Below are 27,586 nucleotides of genomic sequence, written 5' to 3'. Positions count from 1 at the left end.
TCCTCGGCAACAGCCACCTGCCAGTACCCGCTGGTGAGATTAAGGGTAGAAAAGTAAGTAGCAGACTTCAGGGCAGCCAACAATTCCTCAATACAGGGCAACGGATAGGCGTCCTTGTGTTTGATCTTGTTACTCTGTCGGTAATCTACACACATTCTCATGGTACCATCCGTTTTCCTCACAAGTACCAGTGGGGCGGCCCAGGGGCTGCAACTGTCACGGATTACTCCTGCTTCCTTCATGCTCCTGAGCATATCTTTGGCACATTGGTAATGGGCAGGTGGTATGGGCCTATACCTCTCCTTGATAGGTGGGTGAGTGCCTGTGGGTATATGATGTTGTACCCCTTTTATCCGCCCAAAATACAATGGGTGTGTACTAAAGACCTGCTCATACTCCTGAACAACCCTGTAGACCCCTTGTTTTTGATGTGCAGGTGTAAGGTCGGTGCCCACGTGTTATTCTTGACACCCCTTTTCTACCGGTCCCTGAGGGCTGTCACTGGGGAACTGGCTAGGCTTGTTTAGGGTGCTTTACACGCTACGATATTGCTAGCATTTGCTGGCGATGTCGAGCGTGATAGCACCCACCTCCGTCATACGGCCGATATGTGGTGATCGCTACTGTAGCGACCATTATCGCTACAGCAGTGTCACACGCACATACCTGCTGTGCGATGTCGTTCTGGCCGGCGATCCGCCTCCTTTCTAAGGGGGCGGGTCGTGCGGCGTCACTGCGACGTCACACGGCAGCCATCCAATAGAAGCGGAGGGGCGGAGATGAGCGGGACGTAACCTCCCGCCCACCTCCTTTCTTACGCATTGCCGATGGAGGCAGGTAAGGAGATGTTTGTCGCTCCCGCGGTGTCACACATAGCGATGTGTGATACCGCAGGGACGACAAACATCATCGTACCTGTCGCAGCAGCGATATTAAGGAAATGAGTGACGTGTCAACGAGCAACGATTTTTCACGTTTTTCTGCTCGTTGATCGTCGCTCATTTGTGTTACACGCTGCGATGTCGGTAACGGCGCCGGATGTGCGTCACTACCGACGTGACCCAGAGGATATATCGTTACCGATATCGCAGCATGTAAAGCACCCTTTTGAGGAACCTGTTACATGAATGTCATCTGCATTAACTACAAACAGCTTGGCTATGGTGGCATATCTGGGTAGTGTGACCCCTTCTTCCCCACAATTCAACACTTGCACGGGCACTCTCCACTTCCTGACGTCGACTACCCCCATGGCCGTAAATACGGTGGGCCAATGCTCTGAAGGCAGGGGCTCTACCACTGCCTGGTAATCCTGTCCCTGGGAGCCTACAGCTGCCCTACACCATATCATCATTTCACTTCGTGGGGGTACTATAAGAGGGGCCACATCCATTACCCGCACACCACCTATCTCACCTCCAGAGAGATTTACCTATTGCCGCTGCAGGAGGGCTCGGATCTCACATTGCAGGACTCTCTGCGGCCCTGCTCCTGCAGTCTCAGACAGCTGTTTGAGAAAAAACAACACTTCTCCCATACAGTTTTCAATGACAATGATCTTGGGGTTCCGATCACTAGGGTCATTTTGTACGACTATGAGGCCTTGCCTCGTCAGTTCTACCCGGCCCACCTTAATGGTCACCTCCTTGAACCCAATTTGAGTCACTGGTAACCCGTTGACGGTGTAGATGGTAATGCTGTCATCTGGTGGGGTATGTTCGTCATCAAGCCAAAACTTCTTATAGATTACATAGGAAACCTATTACCTGGGAGCCGGTATCAAGGAGTGCAGAGGTCGGAATCCCATTCAGGGTGATGGAAACGATGGGTCGTTCCCCTACATACCGCTCTCGCCAGACTGCTGGGCCTTGGGAGTTTATTCCTGGGGATTGGCCTTTGGCCCCAGGGGTTGCCCGTTTAAAGGACAGCTCCGTGCGTAGTGGCCAGTCTTGTTACACTTATAACAAACAGGTGGTCCATACCGGTCACTGTTCCGTCCTCTATACGCCGAGGTCCTCTTCCTCATTCAGGGGACGTCTTCCGGGCAGTCGGCCAGTTGGATTTCCCTTGACGGGGTGGTCTTTGACTTGAGTTGCATCGCCTCCAGAATCCTTGCGACGTCATTACTCAGTTGCTGTACTTGGGCAGACAAATCACTTGCTCCGTTCCCGGGTGTTGTAAGAGGAGCCGGCTCTGGCAGTGCTAAGGTAGGGGGCTTCACCTGCAATGGGGATGTACCAGCTTGCCAAGAAGGGAGTGGAGAGTCAGGAGCCTCCGGGGGCTGCAGGGCTTTGATGGCCCGCTCTTTCAGGGTAGCAAAGTCCAAAGCAGGATGTTCCAGGGCCCACAGCTGGAGCTGCTTGTGGTCCTCCACTGACCCTAAGCCTTGCAGGAACTGCTCCACCAGCATCTTGTTCCCTTCCGGCACTCCAATATCGCTGGTTAATCTCAGGGTCCGCAGCACCGCTTGCAGCTTTAAAGCATAATCCCTAATGCTGTCTTGGGGCCGTTGTTTACAGCTATAGAATCTCATCCTCAACTCAGCCTCAAGTGCGGGTCTCAAAAGCAGCTCCCAGTCTCTTAAAGATGGCGGGTACCGAGACCCAATCCTCTTTTGTCCATGTCTCCACTTCCAATTCGGAAGGGCTGGTCAGCTGCCCCAGCACCACAGACGCCCAATGCCGTCCGGTCAGGGTGTACATATCAAGGACGTTACATATCTTCCTCTTGAATCCTTGTAGCGCATCTGGTTGGCCCTCATACTGTGGGAGCCAGGCGTCGCCAGGCACATAGGGCAAAGTTATCGGCATTATTGGTGCAACCGCCGCAGGTCCCGGTGCCGCCGCTCCTGCGGCCGGAGCAGAGTCCGCCGCACCTGGCGTTACCCTGGTCAGGTGGAGGCAGTGCCGCCACGCTTCTATCGTCTGGCGCAGACATTCTCGCCCCCTCGGTTTTCACTCAGCACTCCTCTCGATGCTGTGGCCCTCTGGAAACTTCCGGTTCCGGGCTTACTCTCAGGACGAAGGGCGGGGCTTCGGCTTTGCGTGCTTTTGTGGTGAAGACGGTGTTTTGGTGCCAAAAGGAAGATGGCAGAATTGGCGAGAAACGGGATCTTGACTCACAGTTTTGATATCTAAGGCGCGCGTCACCCAGGTAAGTGGGTCCTGCTCGTATCCTGTTTATGACGCCAAGTTATTTTGTGGGTGTGCCACCCTGCATCAGCAGCCGGGCTGCTCGGATCTGGATCTGCGGTGGCTCGTGGGGTCTCCGGACTCGGGGGTCGTGCAGCTCCTCAAAATGAAGGGAGTTATTTACAGGGGATGTGTTAGAGTTAGTGACACCACCCATGGTTTGTGGTAATTTGGGGATTACCACCGCTGCAGTTGGGAGTACCTGGGGGCGATGGAATGGGGCAGCCAGGTGTTAGGTCCCTCCACGGGTAGGGGGAGTGCCCCGGGACTCGGTGATGGTGTTTGGGGGAATGCCATGAGTCGTGCAGGGGCCACTTTTGTACTCACTCAGTCCATAAAGCTGACAGCGACAACTGGATAAACCAAAGTTCTGGACACCGCTGCCGCTGAGGGGAGCTCGTTTGGGTCCAGTCCCCGATGGTGTTGCCTGTTGATCCATGACCTGCCTCCTGGCACTAATTTACTTCTCTGTTGGTGCCGGAAGTGTGGAACTAGCCGGGTCCGGCTCCCCAGTATGGCTAACTGTGGGAGCTTGCTCTCAAGGTTCATGCTTGGGATTTTCTGGACCATATATGTGGAGAGTCCTATCCCCCTCGTTGCGCTAGTACCCCCATTTTGGAGCGGGTGGAGAACAGATCTTGAAGGCTCCGTTCTCGTCGAGAAGGTCAGTGAGGTCCTTGATGGTCCCCTCACTGTGCAGTTTTTATCAGGTCTGCCCCTGAGCGTTTGCCTGACCTAGGATTTTTTACCCCATTGGTGCTATGGTTCCGGGAGTACTCCACCGTACTCCACCGGCAACCACATGCCTGGGCCCTCAGGTCACCGTCACACTTCTGTCAGTGCGTCCACTCGCTCTCTTCGTCCGTCACCGACAACTCTATCCCTCAACTGTCTGACTGTCCACTCTCTGCCCCTCCCACCTGGTCGTCTAGTGGACTGGATTGGCTCCACCTCTAAGTGGCCATCCATTAGGTCCAACCCTAGTTTGGCACCAGTCTATGGGAAATTTTGGAAAAACAGGGATTAATTGGAATGTTTTTGTTGTTACAAAGGATGTTACAGGATGCAGGGCCTCCCTGTGGGTAGGCCCTGCATCCTGGTGGGGATGCAGTACTTTGTAGCTCCATGATGGCTTCAGGGGTGCTACACATACAGTATGTCTTTCTCAGATTTGTAGATGACGTGTTCATTGTTTGGTCTAACACGGAGGAAATAATTCAGGAATTTGTTTTATACTTAAAGAAGTGAAATTATATGAACATGTTTTTTACTTCTGTTTTTGATCAGCATGAACTTGAATTTTTAGATGTAAAATTGAAAATGAAAGATGGCATCCTTCTGGCAGAATCATATAGAAAACCTATGACTACTAATAAAGAGTGCACACCCGTTTCACACAAAAAGACAATGCCATTTAGGCTATGTCCGCACTTTCCATTTCCACCTGCGTTTCAGGTGCTTTTTAGGTCCGTTTTGAACGGCAGCGTTTCCATGCCAAAATGCATGCTTTTTGATTTTCCAGCAAAGTCAATGGAAAATGGGTATTTCTAGTCTGCACTTTGCGTTTCCAAACACAGCATTTAATTTGCATATTTTGTGGCAAAAAACATGCGTTCAAAGAAGCAGCATGTCAATTGTTTTTGCCATTTTGGCAGCATTCTACACCCATTGAAATCAATGAGTTGTAGTAAATTGCTGCCAAAATGTGAACCAGTGCGCTTGCATTGCATTATTATTGCGATCCACATGTTTTTTTTTAACATAACAAAGGCAGGTCTTTGGTCTCTCTCTCTCTCTCTGTCGGTCGGTCTTTCTCTCTCTCTCTATGTCTCTGTCCCTCTCTCTCCATGTCGGTCTCTCCTTCCCACCCCCTCTCTCATTCTCACCGATCCACGATCACCGGCGCGGCTCTGCACGGCGTTCATACTGTGGCGGCTTCTTCTCTTTTGAAAAAGCCGGCCGCTCATTAATCCATCACGTATTCCCTGCTTCCCCTATGCGCCTATGATTGGTTGCAGTCAGACACACCCCCATGCTGAGTGACAGCTGTCTCACTGCAACCAATCACAGCCGCTGGTGGGTGTGTCTATATCGAGCAGTAAAAAAAATAAATATATAATTGAAAAAAAAACGACATGCGGCCCCCCCCCATTTGGATACCAGCCAGGATAAAGCCACACGGCTGAAGGCTGGTATTCTCAGGATGGGGAGCTCCATGTTTTGGGGAGCTCCCCAGCCTAACAATATCAGCCAGCAGCCACCCGGAATTGCTGCATCCATTAGTTGCGACAGTCCCGGGACTTTACCGGCTCATCCCGAATTGCCCTGGTGCGGTGGCAAATGGGGTAATAAGGAGTTAATGGCAGCAGCCCATAGCTGCCACTAAGTCCTAGGTTAATCATAGCAGGCATCTCCTCGAGATACCTTCCATGATGAAGCTGTAAGTTAAAGAAAATAAACACACACATCCAAAAAATCATTTATTTGTAATGAAAGACAAAAAAACACCCTCTTTCACCACTTTATTAACCCCTCAAAAACACCTCCAGGTCCGACGTAATCCACGCAAGGTCCCCCGACGCTTCCAGCTCTGCTACATCGGAAGCTGACAGGAGCGGCAGTAGAACACCGCCACTCCTGTGAGCTCCATGCAGCAACTGAAGTGAGTCGCGCGATCAGCTGTGCTGTCATTGCGGTTACTCGCGGCCACCACTCTCAGGTGGAGGACTGCAGCTGTGGCCGCGAGTAACCTGAGTGAAAGCATAGCTGTTCGTGCGGCTCACTGGAGTCACTCAGGGAATTTGGGATCACAGGTGAGTCCTTCACGTGTGACCGCAAATCAAGCCGCGGCACACATACAGAGCCGCGCGATCACAATGAAGTCGGGTGAAGTTCATCCGAGTTCATTCTGATCGCGTGGCATTGTCCCACATCCAGCCATGACAGTGACAGTGCGGTCCCACTTGGCTCTGCTGCAAGTCTATGTGGATGCTGCAGAGCCGAGTGGGTGCATACTGTGAAAAATGTGCGTTCTAAGGCATGAATTCTCTCCAGGAATGTCCGCACTTTGCGTTCTGCCAAATGCATCTCAGAATGCATCTTTTTCGGCTGCATTCTGAGACACACACGCAGTGACTTACACGCTGCAGAATTGAACTGCAAAGTGCGGACATAGCCTTAGCCAGTTTTTAAGACTGAGGAAAATAAATAACAATGAGGAAGAATTTGATGCACAAGCTAATGAACTAGCAAAACGATTCACATAGATCTAGCAACAAATTGCTATTTAAGTCCAAAATCAGGAAAAAATAAAAAATGTTTATTTCCAATTTGGAAGTCAGCTCCATGGACTCTGATCTGCACCACCATAAAGAACAACTGGCACTTAAAGGGAACCACCCATCAGGATTTTGCTATATAAAGTAAAAGCAGTGCCATACTGACACTAGGATGCTGTATCTAAGCATACCTTTTTTTAACATTATTTTTATTAGTTTGTAACAACAATAACAGATAATCAATAATCAAATAATCTCACAATACAATATAGTTATGTTAATCTACCAAATTACAGATAGTAAATCTCCTCAACTCCCATCCCCCCCACCCCACCTCCTCGTGTGCTCTCTCCAAACTGGATCTTTATGGTATTCGGTTGTGCCCTGTAATGACCTCCAGTAGGTACCATGAGGTATTTTCAAATTGTGATCTAAGACTATTTTTAGTGTCTATAAGGAGTGTATGTATGGACTCCATGTTTCAAAAAATGTAACATTGGATTTTCATCTGTGACCCTGAGGTATCACGGGCTTGACTCTAGAGTTACCTCAGGGTCACTTGCTTGACTCTCGGCAGTGACCACACGGTCACGTAACGGCCGATTGACATTGAGACACACCTAGAGTCATTTTTGGAGCTTTTCTACCTCTATATACTGATCTCTATGGGCCGAGGGGTGGGGAAAATGGTTTTATTGCGCTACGGGATGCTCAGACGTGGTAGGAGGAACTAATTTTCGTTACAGGGTCCGGGGGCGATTGGTCTCGAAATGGCGCATTTTGCAGCCGGACTCCTGAGGGTTTCCAGAAAAAAAATGCTTAAAAAAAGCGAACACGTAAGTCTGGTTATTTGGATCCAATTCAAGCCAAATAACCAGCTATCACTCCAGGTTTTTTTTGAAAGTGTATTCTGTTGAAGTTCCACATGATGGCACTGTTGTCCATGAGTTTGTTTTTTAATACAGCATTGTAAAAACACCAGATGGCGCTGTTGCCATCAAAACAAAAAAACAATACACTAAGGTTTGCATAACACTAACAATCTTGTATTCTTGATTTCATGGTTGTCAGCTCCACCTCATCATCTCGTATCAAGGAAAATCAACATGTATCAAGCCATTCAATTGCAAGAGTCAAGTGCACCGTATCCAACTCCACAAAAGGACTCGGCCCATCGACTACTCCCAATCCGACAGGGGGAGGTCCCTCTCCCACAGCCCCAGGAGCAAATTAGCATAGGCTGGCGCAAAAGAAGCACCCATTGCTGTGCCCTGGAGCTGGAGATAGTAGGACCCCTTGAAAACAAAAAAAATATGTGTATGGGAGAACTCCAACAAACGCAACACTAGATCAATAAACTTAGATGATAAATTGCTCATACTTAAATAAAATTTCACTGCTTTGATTCTATCAGCATGTCGGATGCTGGTATACAGGGACTCCACATCACACGATACCAAAAGAGAGTCATCACCCACATATAATCCGTCAATCCGCTTCAAAAACTCCCAAGTGTCTTGAATAAATGAAGGAAGGCTTCTTACAAGCGGCTGAAGTTGACCATCGAGCCATCTATTGATGTTTTCCAGGAAATTACCGTTGCCCGAAATTATGGGGCGACCCGGTGGGGAGGATGCATTTTTATGCAATTTGGGGAGTAAATATAACGTTGCAATCCTGGGTTCGGGTACAATCCAAGCCGATGCCAACTCAGGGGAGATAATACAGTCATCTTTGGCCACTTGTAGAATCCGCTTAAGTCCTTCTGTATATTTAATAAGAGGATTAAAAGTTGATTTGCGGTAACATACTGTATCACGCAACTGGCGAAACGCCTCTTTCTCATATGCGGATATAGGCCAGATGACTATATTTCCCCCTTTGTCGGCGGGCTTGATTGTAACATCCGGCAGCTGCTGCAGCTCTTTAAGACGTACACGTTCAGACCTAGATAGATTGTCCCTTCTAACATGACCAGACAGACTCTCAAACTCCTTAGACACCACCTGCACAAAAAGATCAATATTTGCGCAGGACGATAAAGGTAAGGATTTTTTGGAAGGGGGTTTAATACAAGATGGTACCTTACCTCCCTCACCGGCTTTATGTTCCGATTCAAGTTCAGATAGTATGGCTAGTGCCGTTTGTTCTTTCTCTGCAGGAAACAGAATTCGAGATGTATCATCATAGAAAAATCTTTTAAATAGCAGGGATCTTGCAAAGATATGCAAATCTTTGATTGCTGTAAACATATGGAACCCTGCTACTGGGGAAAAGGACAAGCCCTTAGTCAACAAAGACAAATCGGCCTCACTAAGTGTATACGTACTTAGATTAATCACCTTGTTATCGGTAGTACTATTAAATCCTTTTGATTTCATGTACCAATTAGGTTGATAGCGGGGAGCCCCATCGCCTCCATATGTTGTTCCAGATCTGGTACTAGAATCGGAAGTTTCTGATGTCACACTAAGGGCGGACGCATTTGACTGAGCAGATGGGCGTCTTGTTCCCTCCTGCGTATTCTGCGGTTTACGCCAAAAATAGATTTTATTCTCGGAAAGATCTTTTTGATCACGTTTGAACTTCCGCAGATGAACATCTCGAATTTGTATTAACAAGGGAGTCAACCTTCTTAGTAGCCTCAGAGTCATATTTGTCAGCCTTGTCAGGGGGGCAAATAGACCGAAAGGAGGTCTGTTTCTGATCAATAGTAGAGTCTATTTTCGCAATATTTGCGGTATTTAGGTCTATCAGGAGCTGCATTAAATTTGCGGAACAAGCATTGCAGACGTCTTCCCACTTAACAATGAAGTCTTGGTCTTCAAACACAAACGTTGGCGTCAGCCTAACCCTGAGACCACCTGGAATGAGTTTTTTGTCAAACATATTTCATAAGGAGTAATCTACTCCACCACAAACGTGTGCGTTTAGAGATAAGTGAAATAATTTCTGAAAACATGAGATCCAAATCCGGTCCACTATTAGTGTCAATATCCGTTTGAGCCTCCCCAAACACCTGATTGGCTTGATTAAGCCATGATGATTCCATGGCTTTGTAGTTCATTTTGGGTACACCACAGTCTGTGCAAAACACAGTAAAAAGAGTAAGAATAAGTAACGGCATAAACATCTGCATATCTGCATGGGAGTCGTCGATGGGCCACACTGAATGGTATTGATAAATATTTTTTTTCTCTCAGAGGGGAGTAATGTATCCATGATTTGTAATGCATGGACATATCTATATTGAGAATCTATGTGCTACTGAACAACTAATGTACAGTGACCCATTTTTTTGGGGCAATTTTTGCACTGTCTGTCAGGATATTGTCTGTTATTTTGTACATATATCTAACATATTTTCTTACCTTCGACTGCGGTGATGTAATCCGTTTTGCTTTACCCTCCCTACCTCTCTGCACCAATTAATAAAAGCCATTTTTGAACCACATGATCGTCTACCTTTCTTTTGTGTGATATGTTAGTCTCTAGCGATTTGGTTCATATATTGTAGTCCTTCTCTGCGTATTACTTGATACATATATATATATATTATTATTGTTATTTGAATATGCAGATGTTTATGCCGTTACTTATTCCTGCACTCAGCAAGGCTAATGGCGGTTTTTACAGTACAACAGTCTTTAAACACAGTTTTGCAAGGCGCACAGTACCCGGTGGGACCGGGCATGATATCCTGTTCGTGACGCCAAGGTTGACTTGCCCACCCCAGGGCTATGGGACACCCGGTGCCGGGCCAGACTAGTCCGGGGGTAGTCAGTGGTGGCGGGACCCGGCTCCGTGACCCTGGCGGGGTCAACTAATATGGCTTCAGTGGGGGTAGTGATTATTAAAGTTTTGTATTCGTGACGCCACCTGTGGTTTGCGGCTATTAAGCCGCTGTTGCTGTATGGGGCCTCCGGGGCTGGTGGAATGGCAGCTTGGATGGTCCTGCTCCCCACAGGTGGAGCGGTACCCCGGGGCAACAGTTGGTGCCTGTAAGAGTCTATGATGGTTTTGTGTGAATGATACGGTGCAGGGCCGACAGGGCAGTGAAAGAAACAGACACAAACAGTAGTCTCTTTACCTTCTTTTCTTCTGCTTGGCAAAACAGTCCAGTCCTGGGACAGGACAGGTGGTGAAGGGGATCCGGACAGCCTGGAAGTAACTGAGGTGATCTTCTTGGCCAGTCGAGTATTGAGGCCTACTCCCTGTTCTTCCTTCACTTCTACAGGACCCTGCACTTTGAGTTTAGCAATGGCCCTCTTGCTGCTGGGACCGGTGGTTCGTCCCTTTCTGCTAGGATAGGCTGCGCAGGCCCTCTCTGATGCTTCCCTGCTGGGGTCCATGACTCGCCCACCCCAGGGTTATGGGACACCTGGTGCCGGGCCGGACTAGTCCGGGGGTCGTCAGTGGTGGCGGGGCCCGACTCTGTGACCCTGGCAGGAGTCAATTAATATGGCTTCAGTGTTGGGGGTGATTAAAATTTATATTCGTGCCGCCACCTGTGGTTTGCGGCTATTAAGCCGCCGCTGCTGTATGGGGCCTCCGGGGGTGATGGAATGACAGCTTGGATGGTCCTGCTCCCCACAGGTGGAGTGGTGCCCCGGGGCAACAGTTGGTGCTTGTAAGTCTATGCAATGATGGAAGTCTATGCAGTGGTGATATAGTGCAGGCGAAATAACAGAGGCAACACCAGGGGTGCAGTTTCAAGTTGTTTACTCACAGTTCCTGGGTTGAAGCACACTGGTGCCTTTAGACTGCTGGATCCCACTGTCAGGGACCTCCGCCAATCCCGGGTAGATCTGGGAACAAAAGCCGGTGCACCCCTCTATTGTGTTCCTCTCTTCAGCTGACTTCTGAGCCTTGCCTTTGCTGGATGAACCTGGCTTGGCCTCCACTACAGCCTCCGGAAAGGAGGGCTTGCCTAGCTGGAACTTTACCCTCTTCCCAGAGGTTCTGCAGTGGGCTGTGGCCCTGGGCGCTTGCAGCCACCCTGAACCTCGGTTTTCACTTTTGGAATTGACTTCTCTTCCTCCAGTTTCTAGGGACCGTCCCCTGTGTGCAGCTTGATCCCTCCACCGAATGACTTTGTGGAACAGGCTCTGTGCTTGAAAGCGGTTCAGTGGCCCTGGAATCCCTTCTGTATTTCTCTGCTGTGGTGTCACCTGGACCTAGCTGGGTCCCAGGGTCTTCACCAGGAACTCAGCTCTCTTCAGACTTTTCTTGAGGTAACTACCTCCTTCTCCTCACAGTCTTCACTCTCTCACTCCCTGAGGTAAACTGAAACTGATTCCTGCTTCTACTCTAACACTAGCTGTTGGCTCCTCCCACCTCCCTGTTGCTAAGCTCCCACCCTATGGGAGCAGGGATGGGTCTTACGGCCCCCCCAGCATGCAGCCTGGGGGGGGTTGCTGCCACTGTCCCTGTGTGTGCCTAGCAATGGGTGTAGTGCAGATTTGCTTGTGGACCGGCGTTTACTCCCTTCCTTATCCAAGATGGGACATCACACCACTGGCTGGGGTGCAATGTTCCTGTGGCGATGGAAGCCTCAGGGGTGCCACATCCACACTGGGCCCTGGTGATGCCGCTGTACCTTCGGATTGTTTTGGGGGCCAGGAGACCTACAGTCCTCCTGCCCTTTGGATTCGGCTACCAGGAAAGGGTTTTACACCCTGGCAACCACAGACTCCGATGTCTAAATATTCTTCTGTGCCTCTTTACAACTCTTGCTTCCCTGGGTTGAGCTAACCTAGCTCCAATCCCAGCTCACAAGACTGCACTACTCCACGTCCTCTCTCTCCAAACTTCCCTAACAGACTGAACACTAACTCCTCCCTCAGGTCAGACTTAAGGAAGTGCTCCCTGGAACTCTAGGTTTAGAGCTCCCTCCGCTGGCCTGAGAGAGGAACGGCGTTGGATGTTGGTACCTACTGGCCAATAGACTCACCAATTACCTCCAGGCTCAGCATTAACCCTTTGGAGAGGCAATGCTGTTGTGGCAACGAGATCCTGGGGCGCCACACGGGCCTTATCCAGAGTTGTGTCTGTCAGCAAAACTCTTATAGGTGAGTGCACAATCCCATTCACTTTGTTCACTAGTCAGTTTTCACACAGGAGCGCTTTTTTTGTTTTTTTTTCTTTTGCAGTTATTATGGTGGTGGGAAACTGAATGATTATTGACGTGTGTATATATCTATCTATCTATATATATATCTCCCTAGATTTTTGCACCCTGATTCCGACGAGACCATCGCCAAATCTCTAGGATCCCACCTTCCGAAGCTATCGGGGTTCAAATAGGGCCATCCTTTTAAAACATGGGAGCTATCTTTGGAGTGCATTTTTGCGGTTTCCTGGGGAACCTGCATTGCGTTATCTGTCTCATTTGCTTGCCAAGATGGGGACATTACTATAGGATGGGCACATTACTATAGAATGGGGACAAGGATTGGAACATTACTATAGGATGGGCACATTACTATAGGATGGGGACATTACTATAGGAAGGGGACATTCCTATAAGATAGGCACATTACTATAGGATAGGGACATTGCTATAGAATGTGCACATTACTATAAGATGGGGACATTATTATAGGATGGGCACATTACTATAGGATGGGCACATTACTATAGGATGGGGAAATTATTATAGGATGGGGACATTCCTATAGGATGGGCACATTACTATAGGATGGTGACATTACTATAGATTACTATAGGATGGGGACATTGCTATAGGATGGTGACATTACTTTAGGATGTGAGGAGGTGAGGTGAGAGGAGGACTGCACAACATATTGATAAATCCCAGTGGATAGAAGGACTTTGAGCGTGACCGGCTTTGTTGGTGGGCGTGGTTATATTTTGTCCCGTCCATTATTATCATGCAAGGGGGGGTCTTTACCCCCCTGTACCCCTATCTGAGGGTCTTACCCCCAGATGCTCACTTCTATTATAATCATCTCCATGCCCACGTGGACAAAATGTTGCTTCTTTGCATCAGCTACATTGGTGGAGGTCCTGCCATGCCTGGTCACATGGACATGACGTCAGCAAAGATTATTCTAGTTACTGGGACTTAGATGTTACCGTAGCAGATGTAGTAGTCGCGGACCGGAGATACAGCATCGCCGGTGACAGGTGAGTATCCAGTAGTTTGTGTGCAGTGATTGTCAGGAGCTCATCTGAGTATCTCATGAACTCGGATGACGTCCTGATGACACCCCTGCGACACCAGTGCTACCGGTTGTCGCAGTGGTGTCGTTAGGAGGTAATCGAGTTAAAGGCTTGAATAAAGGTTTGGTTCAATAAAGGTTTGCGAGCGCACCCCTTTAATGGTCGGCCTGTGGAGCCAGCGGCAGGTGCTTGTTTGGCCTGCATAGCACGCGGTGAGTGCTTAATGGTCAGCCTGAGGAGCCCCGGACAGGGTGCAAACCGCCTGGCTCATATCAAAAGCATCCTTGGTACTTGTTATGTTTGTTGCGAACGGCCATCGGACTTACGTCACCCAAAATGTGCCCTGCGGTACACAATCGGGACTCCGTACGAACTTGCCAGAGTGTCCTCAATCTGCATCATCTGGCAAAAAACCTCATCTAAACACTCACACATACATATTTGCGATTTTGATGCATTTTTTTGCCAGAAAATGCAGATTTCCTGCAGGAATATGCTGTATAACTTTCAGACAAAAATTTGCATTGGTTTGCAAAAAATGTTTTATTTGTGTGTATTTCTGTCAACAGATGCAAATTTAGTGTACAAATGTCTGCACTAGATTTTTGTGAAATGTGGCGCGGAGGATGCTTGCAACTCTGCAGCAAACAACTGACATACTGTGGCTCGGAAAGTCACACCGTAGGTCACTGTTTGCTGCGGAAAAAACAAGCACAGTGGGCATGGGATTTCTAGAAATCCCATCCACTGTGCTTGTAATGTATGTTGCACCATGCTGCATCCACAATGTTGTGAACACTGATTGTGGGCACTTTCCCTTTAGGGCTCATGCGCACGTTGCATTTTTTTTTTGCGCTTCTGCAGCGTTGTAAGCTACAGCTACATATTGTCCAAATGCATGCAATCTGCTTCCGCATCAAAGTCTATGAGAATCATGCAAAATCTGTGCGCACGTTGCTTTTTTAAACGCAGCGTTTTGATTGTCAAAAATTTGACAAAATATCTGCGTTTAAAAAAGCAGCATGTCACTTCTTTTGTCCAGTTTGGCAGCATTCTACACCCATTGAAATAAATGAGTTGTAGAAAAACGCTACCAAAATGCTAAGCAGTGCATTTTTGTTGTGATCCGCATGTTTTTTTTAACATAACAAATGTAGGTCTTCCGGTCTCTCGTTCTCTCCCTCCCACCCCCTCTCTCATACTCACCGATCCATGATCACCGGCGTGGTGCTGCACGGCTGTCACACTGTGGCGGCTTCTCCTCTTTTGAAAATGCCGGCCTCTTAATATTTAATCTCGTATTCCCTGCTTCCCCCGCCCACCGGCGCCTATAATTGGTTGCAGTCAGACACGCCCCCATGCTAAGTGACAGCTGTATCATTGCACCCAATCACAGCCGCCAGTGGGCATGTCTATATCGAGCACTAAAAAAATAAATAAATAATTGAGAAAAAAAAACGACGTATGGTCCACCCCAATTTGGATACCAGCCAGGGTAAAGCCACATGGCTGAAAGCTGGTATTCTCAGGATGGGGAGCTCCCCATAATGGGGAGCCCCCCCAGGCTAACAATATCAGCCAGCAGCCTCCCGGAATTGCCGCATCCATTTTATGCGACAGTCCCGGGACTCTACCTGGCTCATCCCGAATTGCCTTGGTGCGGTGGCAAACGGGGTAATAAGGAGCTAATGGCAGCAGCCAATAGCTGCCACTAAGTCCTAGGTTAATCATGGCAGGCATCCCCGAGATACCTTCCATGATGAAGCTGTAAGTTAAAGAAAATAAACACACACATCCAAAAAATCATTTATTTGTAATGAAAGACAAAAAAACACCCTCTTTCACCACTTTATTAACCCCTCAAAAACACATCCAGGTCCGACGTAATCCACGCAAGGTCCCACGATGCTTTCAGCTCTGCTACATTGGAAGCTGACAGGAGCAGCAGTAGAACACCGCCACTCCTGTGAGCTCCATGCAGCAATCGAAGTGAGTCGCGTGATCAGCTGTGCTGTCACTGAGGTTACTCGCGGCCACTGCTCTCAGGTGGAGGACTGCAGCTGTGGCCACAAGTAACCTGAGTGAAAGCACAGCTGATCGTGCGGCTCAGTGCAGTCACTCAGGGAATTTGTGATCACAGGAGAGTCCTTCACGTGTGAGCGCAAATCAAGTTGCGGCACACGCACAGAGCCGCGCGATCCCAATGAAGTCGGGTGAAGTTCATCCGAGTTTATTCTGATCACGCGGCACTGTCTCACAGCCAACCATGCTCTTTTTGACAGTGCGGTCCCACTCGGCTCTGCTGCAAGTCTATGGGGATGCTGCAGAGCCGAGTGGGACCGCACTGTGAAAAATGTGCGTTCTGGATGCTCTTCCTGCTCTGTCTATCTATGGCAGAGAAAGCATCCACAACGCATGAATTCTCCAGGAATGTGCGCATGTTGCGTTCTGCCGAATGCATCTCAGAACGCAGCTTTTTTGGCTGCGTTCTGAGATGCACATGGAGGGACTTACACGCTGCGGAATAGAATGCAACATGCGCACATAGCCTGAAGGTAGCCAGAGGGAAGATGAATCCTAGAGCCCTACCACCACAACTGCAGCGCTCCCTGGACCATCTAAGGCTATGTGCCCACAGGAGCTTGTACCTGCGGATATATCCGCAAGTACGGCCACAGGTTTCCCATAGAAGCTCCCCGAAATCCGCAGCTATACATAGCTGCGGGATTCCAGCGAAATATCTGCAGAAAACCTGCGGACATTCATGCGACTTAAGTGCGGAAAGCCCGGCCTCTATCTCCATAGTGGAGAGCCGGGATTTCCGCAGGTAAATCTGCATGAATAACTGACATGCAGTTATGTGCGGCTGCGGCACATCACAGCATATTCCGCAGCCGCACATTCCGCAGCATGGACAGCATTCCCCATGTACCCATAGGGTAACATGGGGAGTGTCTATATTTGCTAAAACCTGCGGATTTATCTGGAAAATCCAGATAAGTCTGCAGGTTTTCCGTGGCAAAATCCGCAGGTACAAGCTCTCGTGGGCAAATGGCCTTAGGACCTGTGCCCATGGTGCGTTTGTTTGATGCAGATTTTGAGAATCTGCATATCTATCCTGAGGTCAGCAAAGTCTATGACAGGTCAGAAGTGCTGTGCTCGCGTTGCTTTTTTTCCTTGCATATGTGGTTCAGATTTATTTTTTCTAACCCAAAATTAGCACCAAATCTGAAAGGAAAAAAAAACAACCCCCCCCGATGTAATAGTACTTATAATATATAGTGTGTGTGCGTGCGTGCGTGCGTGCGTGACTGAGGTGGGAGCAATGGTATACCCAAATTTATGTATGTGCATATGATGTACATTAAATAAGAGAAAAAAACCCCCACACATGTCAAACTTTAACATTTTATTGAAAATAAACAAAAATAACATTTTGGAAAAAATAAAAACAAAACATTTCATTTTGCACTTGCAGTTTTCATTCTGTGGAGAGAAAGAAAAATTAAAATGAAAAAATGTTGCACAGTGCAGTATACTATTAGGCCATGTGCGCATGTTGTGTTCTATTCCGCAGCGTGTAAGTCACTGACTGTGCGTCTCAGGACGCAACCAAAAAAGCTGCATTCTGAGACGCATTCGGCAGAACGCAAAGTGCGGACATTCCTGGTGAGAATTCATGCGGTCTGGATGCTTTCTCTGCCATAGACAGAGTGGGAAAAGCATCCAGAACGTACATTTTTCACAGTCCCACTCGGCTCTGCAGCATCCCCATAGACCGCACTGTCAAAAAGAGCATGGCTGGCTGCGAGACAGTGCCGCGCAATCAGAATGAACTCGGATGAACGTCACCCGACTTCATTGTGATCGCGCGGCTCTGTGCGTGTGCCGCGGCTTTATTTGCGGTCACACATGAAGGGCTCACCTGTGATCGTAAATCCCCTGAGTGACTGCACTTAGCCACGCGATCAGCTGTGCTTTCACTCAGGTTACTCGTGGCCACAGCTGCAGTCCTCCACCTGAAAGCGGTGGCCGCGAGTAGCCTCAGTGACAGCACAGTTGATAGCGCAACTCACTTCAGTTGCTGCATGGAGCTCACAGGAGTGGCAGTGTTCTACTGCCGCTCCTGTCAGCTTCCGATGTAGCAGAGCTGAAATATTAGTGGGACCTTGCGTGGATTACGTCGGACCTGGATGTGTTTTTGAGGGGTTAATAAAGTGGTGAAATGGTGTTTTTTTGTCTTTCATTCCAAATAAACATACACATCCAAAAAATCCTTTATTTTCTTTAACTTACAGGTTAATCATGGAAGGTATCTCAGGGAGACGCCTGCCATGATTAACCTAGGACTTAGAGGCAGCTATGGGCTGCTGCCATTAACTCCTTATTACGCCGTTTGCCACCGCACCAGGGCAATTCGGGATGAGCCGGGTAGAGTCCCAGGACTGTCGCATTTAATGGATGCGGCAATTCCGGGCGGCTGCTGGCTGATATTGTTAGGCTGGGGGCTCCCCATAACGTGGAGCTCCCCATCCTGAGAATACCAGCCTTCAGCCGTGTGGCTTTACCCTGGCTGGTATCCAATTTGGGGGGACTGCACGTCGTTTTGTTTTCAATTATTTATTTTTTTTACTGCTCGATATAGACATGCCCACCAGCGTCTGTGATTGGTTGCAGTGAGACAGCTGTCACTCAGCGTGGGGGCGTGTCTGACTGCAACCAATCATAGCCACCGGTGGGTGCGGGAAGCAGGTAGTACGTGATGGATTAATGAGCGGCTGGCATGTTCAAAAGAGGAGAAGCCGCCACAGTGTGAACGCCGTGCAGCAACGCGCCGGTGATCATGGATCGGTGAGTATGAGAGAGGGGGTGGGAGGGAGAGACTGACATGGACAGAGAGAGAGATAGAGACAGAGAGAGAGAGAGACCGACCGACAGAGAGAAAGACGAAAGACCTGCCTTTGTTATGTTAAAAAAAACATGCGGAATGCAAACGCACTGCTTAACATTTTGACAGTGTTTTTCTACAACTCATTGATTTCAATGGGTGTAGAACGCTGCCAAAATGGCAAAAACAATTGCCATGTTGCTTCTTCAAACGCAGAGATTTTGACAAATTTTTGACAATCAAAACGCTGCGTTTCAAAAAGCATCGTGCACACAGATTTTGCATGATTCTCAGACTTTGGTGGGGAATCAGAACACATGCATTTTGTCAATGACAGTGCAGTTGTAAACGCAGCTAAAACGCAGAAAAAAACGAAACGTGCGCACATGGGCTAAGATGTTTTTACACAACCCACTAACGGAAGGTCCAGAGGTCACAGTCCCAATTTACAATTGTTAATTGTCACTGTGTAATTACACAGCCACAATTAGCCGCCATCCGCATGGGAGGATTTGTCAGGAGGGTGTAAGCCTGACAGATGATTTCATGTAAATTTGTTCTGACTGTAGCTTTGTACATACAAACTGTTCTATAAGTTTATCTTGGGCCTTCAGGGCTTCGTTTAGTTTCTTAAAAATCTTGTACCGTTTATGGCCTCGCACCTACAAAAAGAGATGTGTGATTAAGTGTATGGAGCAGAATTAGGAATTTGTGCATAGAAATAAGAGCAGGATATTACTCGTAATATAGAGCTAATTTTTGGGCTCTGGATCTTCATCCTGCTCCAGCTCCGGCTTTGTACTGGTAGCTGCAGAAATCCATAAATATCAAAATGTTAATGAATATTTTAGGTTACATCACAACCTCAGGTTCTTTATGACTCCTACTTCTTTTCTGGCTGAGCGGCAGAGCCTCTATTGACTGCAGTGTAGAATATTACGTAATATTACGTCCTAGCGGTCATAGTGTTACTGCCCACGGTTAGCTGCCGGCAGCTTGCCGCGATCGGCGCACATCTGTCTTGCTAAATTCTACTAAAAAGGGGGCTGAAAGCCCGTACTTACGAAGCGCTCACTGATATCCTAATCAGGCACGAATACTAATATTCTTTATAGCAAGATACTATTTATTTTAATAGCACATGAATATAATCAATGGTACATAGGCATTTAGAACTATAGTCATAGAAACTTATACAATAACAGAAATATGCCTCAACATTACCGTTATGTTGTAGCAATCCTTTCACATCGGAGGGAACTCGAGTTAATGATAAGGAATCAACATAGCATCATCTTACATCACAGGAACAGTGCGTACGTACACTTCAATGTCCTGGAAGGTTTTCCCTTAACATTAAACGAGTTCGGTGTATTTTTTATAGGAAAACTTGTAGGTTGGGTTTAAATGGTCACCAGCATGTGACAGCTGAGTCATGTTCATGTAACTTGACCACAAACTGTTGTGGGCACCGGCAGCTTCCTGCACATTTCCTGCACATCCTGCCAGTTGACAACTGGCTGACCACAGTTTAACCATAGTGTTAGTGAAATATTGCAATGAGCCGTAAATTTCATATGCAAGCTTCCTTAAACCTGTCTTTAAGCTAACCACAAGTTTCCGGTAAGTGGAACTGTAAATGTTACTTCCTTATTATCTACAAACTGCTTCAAAACCTGGTTGACATGTATTCCTTGGTCATCATTATTGGCCATCCAAAGGACATCCTTTTGATACTGAATTATTGATAGGTCAAATAATATCTGGGATCACTCCTATCTTTTATGATTATGATTCCTATCTAATCACATTCAAACTTCAGTCATATCACATTGGTATCACAATCGGTCCTTGATCCCAGGGATTATTTTCCATCATCAGTATTCCACTAGAAGAAGATCACTCGGAATATACCATACCATGACCAAGAAATATTGTTTGCCACAAATTTTGTTTTCTTTGTTTGTTTAGATAAACGTTGAATCACAAATATAATCACTTTCACTACTTTTGTACAGTATATTAAAACTAAAAGCACTATTATCTGAAAAGCTCCCTTGAACATCATGTGTTTTGGCATTTGCTTGATATTCAAAGGAATCATTACACATTACATTTCCAGATATGTTACTACAAGTTTCACTAGTCCCATTTATGAACATATTGGCATAAGGCCATAACATATCATGAATTGTCCTTTCCACTAAGCTGGGTTTAAAAGCATCTACAGTATTTATAGCTGTCCCAAAACTTTTTTTTATATTTCCCACAGGGATGAATCCCAGGTTAGTCAGTCCAGTCTTATTTCTTGGTACCCAAATTCCTCCCTTGAAAGCCAGATATTGCAAATTGGTGACTGTTGAATTCAAATTGCCTTGCCACCATGGAAGATTGATCCATCCCACTACGGAAATGGGTACTGTCGCATTCTATAGATGAACACATCGAGTGTCTTTATCAGCAAGATGATCAGAACAACTTTTCTACTTTAAGATTTCCTCCATCGATACCGGGACATCCAGATAAGGGATACTGGTGGCTGTAACCGGAGAATGTGTACAGATCCAGCAATCTGTGTGTTGAAAATGTGATGGTGCATCAGAAATTCATTCGCCACAGGTTCCTCCTGATGTAGACTTGTCCATCCAACGACCAGAGAGGCAAACATCAAACACAGGAATTTCTCCATCTCATCACTATCGAGCTCTTCCCAGTAACCGATACCATGGATTCCGCTTATTTACCACACCTTCTGCAAATAAAGATACACTATTATTCTCGTAAATAACATTTTTCTTGTGGGACATATTCCCACTTCCCCACTCCTGGTCTCATCAGGAAAGTACGATCTTTTCCGACCGCTATTACCTCTGTCTCTGAGGGCGGTCCTTGGAGGTTTTGAATCAATATTTTTGCTCCTACATTTGTAATATTAGAGGATCCAAAACCTTTAGTACCCCGTATTGTTAATTCTGCCGGGGCAGTTTCTTCTCTTATTTCAGACAAGTTTATTAGAATTATCAACACCTGAGCCACCTTCTGGTGTTTCATCAAGATCAAAGGTTCATTTCCCAAATTTAGCATCAGTACCTTGATTTCTCCCTGATAATCTGCATCTATTACCCCTCCCACCACTATGGCTCCTTTTAACACTAAACTAGGAGTGGCTATTTGACCATAATGATCCTTTGGTATCTGGCAACCCAATCCTGTTGAAATTGGTTTTACCTTACCTGGGGGTACCATGACAGTTTCCAATGTACTGAGGTCTAAACCTGCTGAATAAGGTGTCGCTCTTTCTGGTGTGCCCAAACAGCTGTACCTTGCCTTGTCAACTGTTGGACTGACTTGTCTGATGGCTGCTGCTTTATCTGCTTCTGAATTAAACAAACGTTCAAGTGAGTTAGTAGGGACATGAGCATCGACATGAAATACAGTGGTCTTGGTAGATTGAATAATCCCTTCAATGTCTTGCCACACTTCCCTGACGATCTCAAACACATTTTGCTGTTCCTCTCCCCATTGGAACTCATATTTTTTACTCGTTACTTTGTACAAATGAGCCAACATTTGTCCCAAATGAGGGATATGTTGTCTCCAAAAATCAAACAATCCAATATAAGACTGAGTCTCCTGTTTGGATTTAGGGACCGGAAAATTAATAATTTTCTGTCTGGCATTGGGCAAGATCTCTCTGTGCCCCTTGTTCCACTGAATCCCTAGAAATGTTACCACCTGAGACGGTCCTTGAACCTTGGCATCACTGATTTCCCATCCTTTACTCCACATATGAGCAACAGTTTTGTCAATTGATCTTTCACACTTTGCTCATCTTGTCCTTGTATCATTATATCATTGATATAATGTGAAATCTGCATTTCCTTATGACAAGACATAACCCCAAAGGAGAATTTTCCTTTGGTTCGATTAAGAGTCATCCATTTTAGGATATCAATTCCCAAATTATATTCTGGTATAGGTACTACCAGTACCGTATACTGCTTGATAGGTAAATTACCTATCTTCAAAGCTACCTGTGTCTGAACCCCGGTGATCACTTGACCACCTAGTCCAGCAATTTTTACTCGAGGTCCTTTTATTTTTTCTGGGTTTCCATGAATTAAAGTAGCCTCCACCCCCGTGTCAATCAAAGCTGTGACTCTTTGAACATTTCCCCCTTTCCAATGTATGCTAAGATTGACGTAGGGACGTTCGTCCCTTTTTATCAATAGGGGGGCTTGGCTGGCTACCTATGGTAAATCCCTTCCTTCTGAACTTTCATTTACACAGACTTCAGTCTGTGTATTAGCCCTTCCTTCCGTGACCTTTGTGGCCACGGCTGCAGCCAGTTCTTCCCATGGATAAACTGACTGAAAATCTTCCCAAGACACATTCTTTGGGTTTTTTTCCCCTTTTCCCTCTGATTTCTTTACCTTGGGGGTTTTTGAACCCCCTTCCACTTTTGTAGTGGTCACTTTCTTTGTGGATAGAACTTTCTGTTTGTACAACTTCCATAATTCTCCTGTCTCCTTTCCATCAATCCTTTCCTTATTGATCCCGGCTTTAAGCAAAGCCTGGAACATGTCTTTGCGAGACACTCGTGGGGCCTCCCCTACTGATTTCTCTTTCCAATCAGGATTGTTTGGCTTACTGTTACCAACATGGCCTCCAGGGGACGGTTTATCCCTCTGTCCCATATCCTGTAACTCCCTCATCCTCCCTAGAACTACACCGATTGATTCTCCAGTCAGCGCTACAGTTAAGGTTAAAATAACTGTTTTGTATGCTGGAGGAGCATGTTTAACCAGCCTATTTCTTATGCTGGCTGTCAATGGGTACTGGAGATAATCATCATCCATTCCCAAAAGAGGAAGAGAATTCCTCATTGCTTCTTCCTTCAGCCTTTCCATACCATTTTTTAAGGTATACCAAGGTTTATCATTGATAGGAAAGTCTGCTTCTGATGGATATTTGTCCAGAAAAGCATGGGCTAAGATCATGATTAAGTTTTGAGTACCATGCTCATTATGATCAACAAAATAATTTTTTATTGATCTCTGAATTTCTGGGTCACGAGACATGGTGACAAATTTTGCCACGTCTCCGCGTCAAAGTGCACTCCACCTCCTCCGAGATCGTGCACCCTGACCAACCAGGGAATTTCTCCTTCTCCTGGTTTTTGTCTAAACTGTGTTAAAATGCTATCAACTTCTCCTTGAGAGTAATCTTCAATGGTTACTCGATTTTTTACATGAGGAATCGTTCTCTCATTTATGATGGCATTACCATCTTCGTCATATTGCAGATTCCCCTGACCATCCCGGACATGTTCCCGGATGATCTCATTCTCTGTCCTCTCTAGGCACCTCCTTACTGGGCTAGCCTGAATCTTCCCTTTATGGTAATCCTCCTCATCAGATGATGAAGATGAATCCCACACATCCCCATCCCAAGTATCGGGATCCCAGTTTATAGAAGCTGGGACGATACTTTTATGTACTTTGGTTTTATTTACCTTTCCTCTTTTCTTGTACTTATTTTCAGCAGTTTGGATTTTATTTACCTTTCCTCTTCTTTTCTTGTACTTATTTTGAGCAATTTTTATGGCAGCTTTTTGTGCCATATTCTTATAATGTTCCAATTTATCCTTCAACAGTCTGGTATTACATTCCAGAACTGTTTTCAGGCAACCTAATTCTATCATCTTTTGTTCCATCTGGGAACTTTTCTTCTGCATCTTTAGATTACGCTCATGCATTACACTATATGCACTTGCCAAAATCCAGATGTGCCGTGCTAAAGACACTACATCACCTGCTTTCACAGGGATACTACCGAATACATTCACAACATCAGTAGCTTCACTACCCTTAAGCTTATCCTGCCATTGTTTGCGCCGTGCTAAAGACACTACATCACCTGTTTTCACAGGGACACCACTGAGTACATTCACAACATCAGTAGCTTCACTACCCATAAGCTTGTCCTGCCAATCCACAAGACACTACATCACCTGTTTTCACAGGGTCACTACCGAGTACATTCACAACATCAGTAGCTTCACTACCCATAAGCTTGTCCTGCCATTGTTCTGCCAATTCACAAGACACTACATCACCTGTTTTCACAGGGGCACCACTGAGTACATTCACAACATCAGTAGGTACACAACCCTTAAGCTTATTCTGCCATTGTTCTGCCAATCCACAATTGACCAATTCATGTGCTATAAGATTGTAGGGAGCCTCAGTCCAGCTGGGGATCTCCACAACAACCTCCTTAACATTATCCTTACGTTTTCTGAACATTTTGACACTATGCAAAAAGATTGAAAAAAAATATATCTGGAAATTTGCCAAATATATGTTTTTAACTTCTAAATTACAAAAATTCGTTAATTACTTCTTATAGAAGTAATCCTGCCGACTACGCCAATTTATGTCTTGCTAAATTCTACTAAAAAGGGGGCTGAAAGCCTGTACTTACGAAGCGCTCACTGATATCCTAATCAGGCACGAATACTAATATTCTTTATAGCAAGATACTATTTATTTTAATAGCACATGAATATAATCAATGGTACATAGGCATTTAGAACTATAGTCATAGAAACTTATACAATAACAGAAATATGCATCAACATTACCGTTATGTTGTAGCAATCCTTTCACATCGGAGGGAACTCGAGTTAATGATAAGGAATCAACATAGCATCATCTTACATCACAGGAACAGTACGTACATACACTTCAATGTCCTGGAAGGTTTTCCCTTAACATTAAACGAGTTCGGTGTATTTTTTATAGGAAAACTTGTAGGTTGGGTTTAAATGGTCACCAGCATGTGACAGCTGAGTCATGTTCATGTAACTTGACCACAAACTGTTGTGGGCACCGGCAGCTTCCTGCACATTTCCTGCACATCCTGCCAGTTGACAACTGGCTGACCACCGTTTAACCATAGTGTTAGTGAAATATTGCAATGAGCCGTAAATTTCATATGCAAGCTTCCTTAAACCTGTCTTTAAGCTAACCACAAGTTTCCGGTAAGTGGAACTGTAAATGTTACTTCCTTATTATCTACAAACTGCTTCAAAACCTGGTTGACATGTATTCCTTGGTCATCATTATTGGCCATCCAAAGGACATCCTTTTGATACTGAATTATTGATAGGTCAAATAATATCTGGGATCACTCCTATCTTTTATGATTATGATTCCTATCTAATCACATTCAAACTTCAGTCATATCACATTGGTATCACAACATCTTAGCTGATTTTCACAGCTGAGATGTGTGCCTGCTAGTCACGAGCAGAATAGTTATCTGCTCATGCCCTTTAACCCCTTAAATGACGCTGTCAATATGTGACAGTGCCATTATAACGGCATCGGCGGTAAACATTTACTTACCGGCCGATACCGGAAGTCACGTGACGTGATCACATGACTTACGGTGGTTGTCATGGTAGCACAGGGTCATGTGATGACTCCTGTAGCTCACATGAATTACTTTCGGTTTCACTTGGCCCGGAGCGGAGTAAGACAGAAAATTAGCATATCTGCTGTTTACAGCTGTATAGCTGTGATTAGCAGATATGGCAGTGCGATCGGATTGTTGATCCATATAGCCCCTTAGGGGGACTAGTAAAATAAAAAAAAAAGTAAAAAAAAAAAATTTAAAAAAACCCCCAAACCTAAAAGTTCAAATCACCCCCCTTTCGCCCCATTGAAAATTAAAGGGTTAAAAAAAATACAAAATATACACACATTTGGTATCGCCGCGTTCAGAAACGCCTGATCTATCAAAATATAAAATCAATTAAGCTGATCAGTAAACAGCGTAGCAGCAAAAAAATGCCAAACGCCAAAATTACATTTTTGGTCACCACAAATTTTGCGCAAAATGCAATAACAGGCGATCAAAACATAGCATCTGCACAAAAATGGTACCGTTAAAAACATCAGCTCGAGACGCAAAAAATAAGCTATCATTGAGCCATAGATCCCAAAAAATTATAATGCTATGGGTCACAGAATATGGCGTAAAACGTGTGCCACTTTTTTCATACAAACTTCCGATTTTTTTTAACCCCTTATATAAAAGTATACCTATACATGTTTGGTGTCTAAAAATTCGCACTGACCTGAGGCATCACACCCATATATCAGTTGTACCATATAATGAACATAGTGAATAAAATATCTCAAAAACAATAGTGCTATTGCACTTTTTTTGCAATTATTCCGCATTTGGTATTTTTTTCCCGTTTTTAAGTACACTATATGGTAAAACATATGGTTTCATTTAAACGTACACCTCGTTCCACAAAAAATGAGCCCTCACATGACCATATTGACTGAAAAACAAAAAAGTTACTTCTCTCGGAAGAAGAATGGCGGAAAAAAAAAATGGAAAGTGGAAAATCGGCCGGTCGTGAAGGGGTTAAATAATGATGGCCGTTTCTTGCACACCAGTATACAAAGAATATCATTATCCATTCCAGATTTATTTATATAGCAGGTGTCATTTTGCCGAGCCTGAATAAACAATACTATTATAGGAATATATATCTGTCATTTGCCGGTCAGTTTCTCCTAAAGCGCTAAAATATTATATGGAATCTATATATATAATTGCCTTATTCTGTCTGTCTGTCTGTCTTGCTCCAAAATTGTGTCCTTACGGTGACACAAAGCTGATTGGCTGCTGGGCTCGCCATGGCCCCGCCCCCCCGCACGGATTGGCCGCTCGCCTCTCCTCCGCCACCCCCACGGATTGGTTGCTCGCCTCGGCCTGGCCCCGCCCTCCGCATGGATTGGCCACTTAGTTACCCGATGTGTATCATAGTTACCAGTGTACACCGGCTCCGTCAGGATCCCAGCAGCACCAGACATAACCTTGCGATGCTGGGATCTTGACGGAGCCGGTGAACGCTGGTAACCATTATACACATCGGGTAACTAAGGTCCCTTAGTTACCCGATGTGTATCATAGTTACCAGCGTACACCGGCTCCCGGTACACATGTGCAGGGAGCCGGCA

The sequence above is a fragment of the Anomaloglossus baeobatrachus genome, chromosome 3 (genome assembly GCF_048569485.1).
Source record: "Anomaloglossus baeobatrachus isolate aAnoBae1 chromosome 3, aAnoBae1.hap1, whole genome shotgun sequence".
Classification (NCBI taxonomy): Eukaryota; Metazoa; Chordata; class Amphibia; order Anura; family Aromobatidae; genus Anomaloglossus; species Anomaloglossus baeobatrachus.
The sequence above is the reverse complement of the archived record's forward strand: the minus strand, read 5'-3'. Positions refer to the sequence as shown.